The sequence below is a fragment of the Equus quagga genome, chromosome 7, assembly GCF_021613505.1.
Source record: "Equus quagga isolate Etosha38 chromosome 7, UCLA_HA_Equagga_1.0, whole genome shotgun sequence".
NCBI lineage: Eukaryota > Metazoa > Chordata > Mammalia > Perissodactyla > Equidae > Equus > Equus quagga.
In genome coordinates, this window is record NC_060273.1 from 122589665 (window position 1) to 122599672 (window position 10008).

The window sequence follows — 10008 nt, forward strand, 5'->3', positions numbered from 1 at the left end:
TGCCCCACTGCCTAATGTGCTCATTTTCTAAACTGGTGCAGTTTAGAGAGAAACCTAAAGAGATTGTCTCTGCTCCTTTTGAATCGAGAGCTTGAGTACAGACATTTTTGATGAAGTTTTTAACCCCAGTGTTCAGGATTTCACATGTCTGGGTACCGCAGGCAGCCATGTTGCTCTAAAGCTCTTTCACTACTTATAGACGTTTAGGGTTCGCTTTTTCTTGTTCTTAATTGAGTGTTTTTATTAGCAAAATTTATAATTTATGATGAAGTACAATTTTTCATTTTCTTTTCCTTTTGTGTTTAGTACTTTTTATGTCCTGTCTAAAATATCTTGGAATACCAACGTGTCAAAGATAGTGTCCATTATTTTCTTCTGGAAACTTCATAATTATAGATTTTACATTTAGGTTTGTTATTCTTCACAAATTAAGTTTTTCATATTGAGTGAGGTCATTGTTCATTTTTCCTGATGGATACCAGGATTTCCTATTTGCTATTGAATTTAATTCAATCTTTATAAAAACGTGTGGTTCTATTTCTGGATCCTTTATTCTGTTCCATTTATCTGCTCGTCTTTGTAGTTGTATTATGCTACTTTAGTAATTTTTAGTTTAATAGTAAGTGCTGCAACCAAGTAGTTAGTCCTCTAATTTTGCACTTATTTTGTTTGTTTTCGTTCTTCTACCTCTTTTGCGTTTTCTTTTAAATTTTAGAATAAGTTTGATAATTTTAAAGATATGCTTGATGGATATGCAAGGATATGATTGGGTTTTAATCAGTATTATTTTGAATTCTTACATAAGTTTGAGAATAGTTGACATCATAATACTGAGTCTTGCAATCTACATCATTCCTATCTTTAAATTCTCTCAGTGTTTTGTAATTTTAATTATAGAGGTAGAAATCTTTTGACTATTTTATTATTAGAAATGTTATGGGTTCTGATGCTACTCCAAATGGTATTTTTATTTTTAAACTTCATTTTCATCTATTATCTGTACAGAAAAATACAACAGATTTTTGTATATGGCCCTTATGCCATGGGACCCTACTGAATTTACTTACTTTTCCGTTGGGATTTTTTTATTTCTGCAATCATCTTATCTACAAATTATGAAAGTTTTAATTCTTTTTTATGCCTTCATTTAATTTTCATTATCTTACTATATCATGATATATGTTATCTTACTTTATCATATCATGATTAATTTTTTGTCAGTACTGTCAAATGCTTTTACTGCCTCTATTGGTATCTTCATACACATTTTCTCCTTAAATCTGATAGTACAGTGAGTTGTAATGATTGATTATTGGATGTTAAACCAACCTTCCTGGGATAAACTATTTTGATATGAAGTATTACTCTTTTTTATTTATTGCTAGATTCAACTTAATAATATTTTGTAAGGGAGTTATGCATACCAGTCTGTAATTTTCTTTGCTTATGGTGCTTTCCTCAGGAGTTGGAAGAGATTTATGTTGTTTTCATAAACATTTAGTAGAAGTCCATTCCTCCTCTAAATACTGAATGATTTCATGTAAGATTCCTGTTATTTCTTCCTTAACTGTTGATACAATTTACCAGTGAAGCCAAATGAGTCTAAAGTTTTATTTTTGAGAGATTTTTGCTTGCAAATTCTTTTTGATAATGTTTTTTTTCCTGTCCAGTTTACTCTCCATTTTGTCCGCTCTGACTACAGCTTCTAGCCCCACTATCCTTAGTAATCCCTTACTGGGTTGCCACCCATGACATTAAAATAAATACCATTTTTTTCACTCTATAATACAAAAGAAACCAATATTAGCCAATATGCACCACCACACTCCATTTCATTGCATACTAAAAATAAAAGGAAATTAATACCTCTCATTAGATTTCACAGTGTTGTCTAAATTTCAATGAATTAAGAATGTACAATATTTTCTACCATTTCCAGTGAATGGACATCTGCTTTTAAAATGTGTTGGCTATTAATTATCATTTTAAAACATCATTCATAAATAATAATTTTTACAGTTCTAAAGAAACCCAATTATTATTTTTGATTCTGTGAAATTAAAAGTAAAATATCTGACCCACAAGAGTTTCTACTGAACTTTAAATACAGTTAATAATATTGTCAACCCTGTTTAACATTTTAACCTTCTCAGATTATCCCATTTTGTTCCATATGTTTGCTCAAATAAATAGAACAGCTTAAATTCCCCTCAATTCATCTCTTTTTTTACAAAAGAAATTTTCTTTGTTGATTGTCTTTAATCATGCACTGGCTTTGGTTCTTCCTGGATGTAAATGCTCTCACTCTCCCCTCGTCCCCCCTCAGGTTATCTACACCCGGGAAATCCGTGCCTCATCACTCTGTCTTCCTCATTCAGACTGACACAGTGTGACAGGGTAGAGGTTAAGGAGGACAGATTCTCCTCATCTGTTTTAACTCAGTATCATAGAGGTCCTGCTTTTGGTAGTCACTACCTAAAGTGCATAAATTGAGCAAAAGACTATAGTCAGTCAGCAAGAATTCATCATTTAACAAAACATTTTATGTTTCATTAAAAACTGTATTTCTACAATTTTGGATTGTATACCTACATTTAAGGATGTTTCAAGCTATATAATTGAGTGAACAATTTTCAAGCTTCTCTCTTTTTCAGTGAAATCCGTAGCCACTCTACAATCCATTATTCTGTGATCAACCACAGTAACAGTGAATGAAGAAATCCATAATTTTATTTGCAATGGTATTTCACAGTTCAGGAAGATTGCAGTGTTCTAAGAAATATTGTGCAATATATTCGGATTAAGGATGGATAAGTTTACTGAGCAGCACTTTGTTTTTGGAATTCTTAGGTATTAATTTTATTATTCAGAAATATTAGTATAAAAATCTTAAATGAAGAAGAAAACGATACTATTCCCAGTAAGAATATAAAATAAAGATTTAGAAAAACGCATAAACTTTATAAACTTTTTGAAGTATAATAGACCAAATATACTTCTAAGTATTTTAATAATGCATCTCCCCAAAAGAAGGAAAAGACAAGCCACAGTCTGGGAAAAAATCTTTCCAAAACACATAGCTGATAAAGGATAATTATCCAAAATATATGAAGAACTCTTAAAACTCAACAACGAGAAAACAAACTACCTGATTAAAAAATAGGCCAAAGACCTTAAAAAAATATCACCAAAGAATATACACAGATGACAAATAAAACACAAGAATAGATGTTCCACATTATACGTCATGAGAGAAATGCAAATTAAAACGACAATGAGATACCACTACGCACCTGTTAGAATGGCCAAAATGCAGAACACTGAGATCAAATGCTGGCAAAGATGTGGAGCAACTAATATGATGGCTGGTGGAAGACAGTTTGGCAGTTTCTTGTAAAACTAAACATATTATTACCATAATATCTAGCAATTGTGCTCCTTGGGATTTACCACGAGTTGAATATTTAAGTTCACACAAAAACCTGCACATGGATGTTTTATAGTAACTTTATTCATACTTGTCAAAATTTGGGAGCAACCAGATGTCCTTCAGTAGGTAAGTGAATAAATATACTGTAGCACATCCAGAAAACAGAATATTATTCAGTGCTAAAAAGAAATGAGCTACCAAGCCATACAAAGATGAGAAGGAATCTTAAATGCATATTACAAAGTGAAAGAAGCCAATATGAAAGGCGACATGCTATCTGATTCTAACTATGTGACATTCTGCAAAAGCCAAAACTGTGGAGACAGCAAAAAGATCATTGGTTGCCATGCACTGGGGAGAGAGAGGAATGAACAGGTGGAAAGCAGAGGATTTTTAGGGCAGCGACAACACTCTGTATGATACTATAATGATGGATACATGTCATTATTCATTTGTAAACATAATGATAATGAAATCTTTACTTAATAAAGGCTGGAAGCAAACGTAAATTATTCTGGAAATATATTGAAAACGAGGTATGCTATTTTCCCTAGGTTGGGAAAATGATAACCAAAAGTGATCATTCAAAAAATGAAAGAACAAGTGGAGTGGTTATATCCTGCAAGGAAAAAAAAAAAAAAGGGAAAATGCACCAGGCTCTTAGACTATTTTAAATCAAAATGCTACTGCAACTAATCTACATTGGTATGTTCAGATTCAATAGTCCAGTCCTAACGGGAGCAGGATGATAGTTTTCACCTCCAAATGATAGGACCATATAGGCATTGTTTTTGGTTTAATTACTCAGGAATAATTTCAGTTATTTCTAAAGTACATTAAATATTTTAATTTTTAAAATTTTATTTAAAGTAAACAATGCTCTACCAGGTGAAATTCCTTTATTTATACACTGGCTCACTGTCTGAGCGAGATGAGGGCTCACATTATCTGCTGAAGAGTAGTAAATTCGTTATGATGTTGGAGGAAGGTGGATAATGAGCTTCTAGGCCTTAAGACTTCTTGAATTTATTACTAAGAATTGGTGTGGGAATAATTGAAGCCTAACCAGGATATCTATTTGTATTTCTCATCTTTACGAATCCAAGTGATTTTAATATCTTCTGAAGACAAGTTTGCTATGAAATATTTTGGAAATTCTGTTCAGAACTTTAAAAATGAATTTCCCTCTCCCCCCCATTATTAAATTCATATATACTCACTGTAAATCACAGAGAGGTGTACATAAGAAAATAATAAATGATCTCTCATATTATCACCCACCAAATGCAACCAAGATTAATGATATGTTTTGGTATTATTGGAGTAATCCATAGAACCTTTATTTCTTTCATCCTCCATACTCACTCCATATGAAAATCCTTTTGCTCTATTATCCAGAATTTGATCCTTTCTACATGCACTGCTGTCAATAAGAAAGATGGAAACTGGGGTTAATATTAATTTAACAGGAATTTAGATTTTCTCCAAAATATTGGAAATATTTCAACCTATGAAGTTATGTGTCTATCATGTTCTTTCAATGACAATCAAGTATGCATTTTGCTCTTCACGTGACTGGTCGACTATGATGAGAAAGAAATGTTGAATTTAAACATCAAATTTTAATGTTGAGTTAAGCATCAATCATACTGTAACTTTTACTTATCTTTAAGTCTCTTAAGCCCATTAGTTTATTGTTAAATGAACTAATGTCTCATGGAAATTTAGTGAAGAGAAGTTCAAATGGGAAGAAAAAGATGAGTACAGATGTGATCTCTCAAAAGACAGATGTGGCACAAATATAAAATAATTTCCACTGTTTAGAATATTTATGTGGTTTTTGTAAAACATCCTACCTGGTATGGATAGCTTCACCTTTGTTGGTAAAGATCTTTTTTCTAGGACGTTATACCTATTGATTAGCTCTAACCCTCCACAAACATCCTCAACAAAATTCTCATTCAAGGTCCCCTGTGTCACAAAACTAAGAACATATCCTCTTCTGTGGAGAGCATAGATCTTTTTTTAATTTTTATTTTTTAGGAAGATTAGCCCTGAGTCAACATCTGCCACCAATCCTTCTCTTTTTGCTGAGGAAGATTTGCCCTGAGTTAACATCGGTGCCCATCTTCCTCTATGTTTTTTTTTTTTTTTTAATATGTGAGATGCCTGCCACAGGATGGCCTGACAAGCAGTACATAGGTCCACACCCAGGATCTGAACTGATGAACCCCGGGCAGTGAAGCAGAACATGCAAACTTAACTAGTGTGCCACCAGGCAGGCCTGGGAGTATAGATCTTTTAATCCATACAGACTCATCACTTTATTTTTGCATTTTTATTCGTTGAACAATTATCAAAAAGACATTTTCTTCTGAGAATGGAGACAAAAAAATCTTTTTTATCAAGTTTGAAGAGGCATATGGCCCTATGCCAAACAATAGCGTAGGACCAGCAAGTGTGTGCTGAGGTTGTGGTGAGGGTGAGAGTGATGAGGATAGAGTGTCTGCCTCTTTCCTAAATAAGTACGTGAACAGAGTCTCAGGACTGGATAACTGAACAGCTTTGAATTAGGAGGCTACGTTGTATATGTGGAGGCGGCAGGTAGGCTGCATTGAAAGAAGGGATGGGTCAGAAAAGACTGACACTTCTATTTCCCATGATGTGTGCCTAGTTTTCCCCAGCAGTATATGCTCCCAGAGACCTCTCTTAGTGGGAAGAGAAAATTAACATCATCTAATCTTCGGAGGAAGTAGTGCTGGGAGCACCTTGTTAAAGAGACCAGTTTCTTTTAAAGTTCATCATGTACATATTGTGCCAATACCTATGGGGGAACTTTTAATTCTAACCTGCATTTCTAGTGCAAATTAATGTCTTCATTCTTGCCATTGCCTGTCTGTTGCTGGAAGCAATTTTTCATTGTCCACATCTTTGAGGATTCTCTGTCTAATCATGTAATGTTAAAATGTATGAAGCCTTTCAATTTTTTCTCTCTTTGCCACAGTGAGGGGTACTGAAAATTCTCACACTAACCACTTAGCCAGAGGCTGCACAGCACCGTCAAGAAAAGCTCAGGTGAAGGAAGAGACTGGAGGAACATTTCTTTGCCATTCTTCTGCTATGCCAACTGTGCTTCGAAATAGATATGTCATCTGTCATCTTCTTGTGGTCTGTTTCCTTTTATTTCTCCTCCTGCAGATTAGAAAAAGGTCTCATCTAACACAAAAACATAATAGAGCATATTAATAGTTCATTGGCAATTATCAGTCAAAGTGAATACATATTATTTCTCTACAGGGTGGCAGTTAAATCTGAAAAAGTTACCAGACTCTCTGTCCCAATCTAAAATTATAAATCATTGATTCTATTCTAAATTTTGGGAGGAATAAAGTAAGGTGTCATAATCTCAAATATAAAGAATAGAGCCATTTTTAACAATCTGATGAGTAATACTAATACTTATGATTTCGTTAGTGTTGGCATGAATATTAAATAAAAATAGAGCAAAAGAAAAGGAGATACATGCATGATAAAAATTCATTAACTTAATGGAGCCTGTCTTGTGGTGTAGTGGTTGAGTTCGGTGTGCTCTGCTTTGATAGCCTGGGTTCACGGGTTCAGATCCTGGGCACAGACCTATAGCACTCATAGACCATGCTGTGGCAGTGACCCAGATATAAAGTTAAGGAAGATAGGCACAGACGTTAGCTCAGGGCTAATCTCTCTCAGAAATAAAAAATAGTAACTTAAAATAATCCTTAATATCATAGGCCATATATTAATTTTAAAAAAGAGCATATAATCCTGGAGACAGATGGCCTGCCCGCAAACACATATGATAATGTTTACTAGCAATGAGATCTTTGGCAGGTAACTGAAACTTTCTATGTCTCAGTTTCCTCATCTATTTATTGAGCAATACCTAACTCATAAGGTTTTGTAATATCTGAGTTAATACATGCAAAATACATATAATACTACCTAACATTTCCAGGGATTCACTGTTATAGGCAAACTCCCATCAAATCAAATCAATCGATCACCATCACCGCCATCATGCATTTTTCTTAATTAGCAAATTTTTAGGAACTCTATGAAATAGAAGAAAGTATATTGCTCCATCTCAAAGCAATTTTAGTGAAGAATAAGAAATTAAAGCTGAATAGACTCAAGCAGCTGCCATAAAAAATGTGCTAACATTAAAAAACAAATTATTATAAGAATCTCAGTGTAAATGTTGTTTGTCAAAAATTAGAAGGTTTCATAATGAAATAACATTCTAGGAGGCTATCACTTAATATTTTTGCTACATGTACTGAAGGCAATTATTTAGGGGTATAATAAATGACATACTGGAATAATGAAGATGAATTTGATGATTGAAATTAAAAAATACAGGCTCCGACCATTTGTAATTATGGTATTCTATAAGTTAAAAGAAACGTACTTATGGTTCTGAAAGTAACTAAATAAGACCTTATTGGGTTACACTCCTGCAAAAACTGACAAGAAAGCCTGGAAATAAACAAAGTCAACTACCTGTAGGCGCTGGAGAGTAGAAAGAAGCCTATAGACTCTTGTGTGGACTGCATACTCAGGGGAGGGAAGGAGGAAAGCTGAATGAAGCAAGTTACTAATATTTTTTATTTTTAAGCTTGAGACTAAAGAGTGAAATATGTGCCAGCAGTAGGGCACCAGAGAAAAAATGAGAAACCAGACATTTCAAGCCATTTAAGAGAATAGAGAACCCTAGAAAGAGCCAGAGAAGAGATCACATTCTATCTACACAAATCCCTGACTGAATTGTCAAACAAGCACATGAAAAATACGGAAAAAAAGACCAATTAAAAACAAAAGACCTGAACTACGAGTGGAACTGCTGCCCAAGAAAGAGTTTGAAATTAAATCCTAGCCAAGCTGCTTAATTGACTACCAAAACAAAAGAAACGTTTGTCAGAGAAAAATAATGGAATCCCACAACGTTACATTCAGAATGGTCAGAATGCAATTCCACATTACAAGAGAGATGAAAAACTAAGAAAATGAAACATATTCTTAAGAGAAAAGAAAATCAACCAAATCTGACCCCAAGTTGAATCTCTTACTTTAGATAGAAGACGAAGATATTAAAATAGCTCTTGGAACTGCCTTCAATGAAGTAAAAGAAATGCTTTCACACGGTGAAAAATTAAGAATTTTTAGCAGAAAATAAGGTTTAGGGGACGGCCCGGTGGCGCAGCGGTTAAGTTCGCACGTTCCGCTTCTCGGCGGCCCGGGGTTCGCTGGTTCGGATCCCGCGTGCGGACATGGCACTGCTTGGCAGCCATGCTGTGGTAGGCGTCCCACGTATAAACTAGAGGAAGATGGGCACGGATGTTAGCTCAGAGCCAGGCTTCCTCAGCAAAAAGAGGAGGACTGGCAGTAGTTAGCTGAGGGCTAATCTTCCTCCAAAAAAAAAAAAAAAACAAAAAAAACAAAAAAAAAGAAAATAAGGTTTAATGGAAATATAAGAAGTATCAACAGAGAAATATAAATAATTTACAAGAACCAAATGGAAATTCTAACACTGAAAAATAAAATGTCTGAAATTAAAAAAATATCTCTGGGGATTTAATAGCTGAATGAAGATAATTGAAGCAGATTAAATAAACTAGGAGCTAGATCAATATAAAGTATCAATTTGAAAAATAGAGATAAAATATTTTACAAATAAATAAAGCTTCGGTTATCTATTATATAAAATAAGTGTAATTGAATTCTAGGAGAGGAGAGGGAAATTATTTTAAGGAATATCTGTTAATGTCTCAAATGTGAAAAACAACAAAAATTTATAGGTAGAAGAGCTCAAAAAACACCAAGTAGAAGAAATACAAAGAAGCTCACACTGAGGCATATAATAACCAAACATTTGAAATCTAAAGCTCAAAATCTAACCCCGGAAGCAGCAAGAGAAAATGACGTTGCACAGAGGGGAACGTGATCCAATTAAGAGCTTAATTTTCATTATAAATCAAGTACTGAAAGAAAAGAGTTGAAATTATCAACCCAGAATTCTATATCTGACAAAAAGAAGTCCTTAAAAATGAAGGTTAAATAAAGACATTTTGTAGAGAGTTTGTCACTAGTAGACTTGTTCTAAAGGAAATGCTGGAGAAAATTTTTCTGGATGAGAGGAAGTGATATCACATTGGATCACGTCCTACAGAAAACAATGAAAAATCTAAGTTCGGTCATGCATCAGTTAACGATGGGGATATTTTCCGAGAAATGCATCGTTCGGCAATTTCACCATTGTGCAGACATCATGAAGTGTACTTAACTCAAACCTAGATGGAACAGCCTACTACACGCCTGGGCTATATGGTACTAATCTTATGAGACCACTGAGGTACACGCAGTCTGTTGTCCATCAAAACGTTGTTTTGCAGTGCATGACTATAGTGATAAATATTTGGATAAATTTGAAACAATATTTTTTATATCCTGTATTCTTTCCCTTTAAGTTCTTTATAAATTACATAACTATAAAAAGCAAAAATTACAAATAATATTTGTAGTTGTAAGGTATATCTACATAT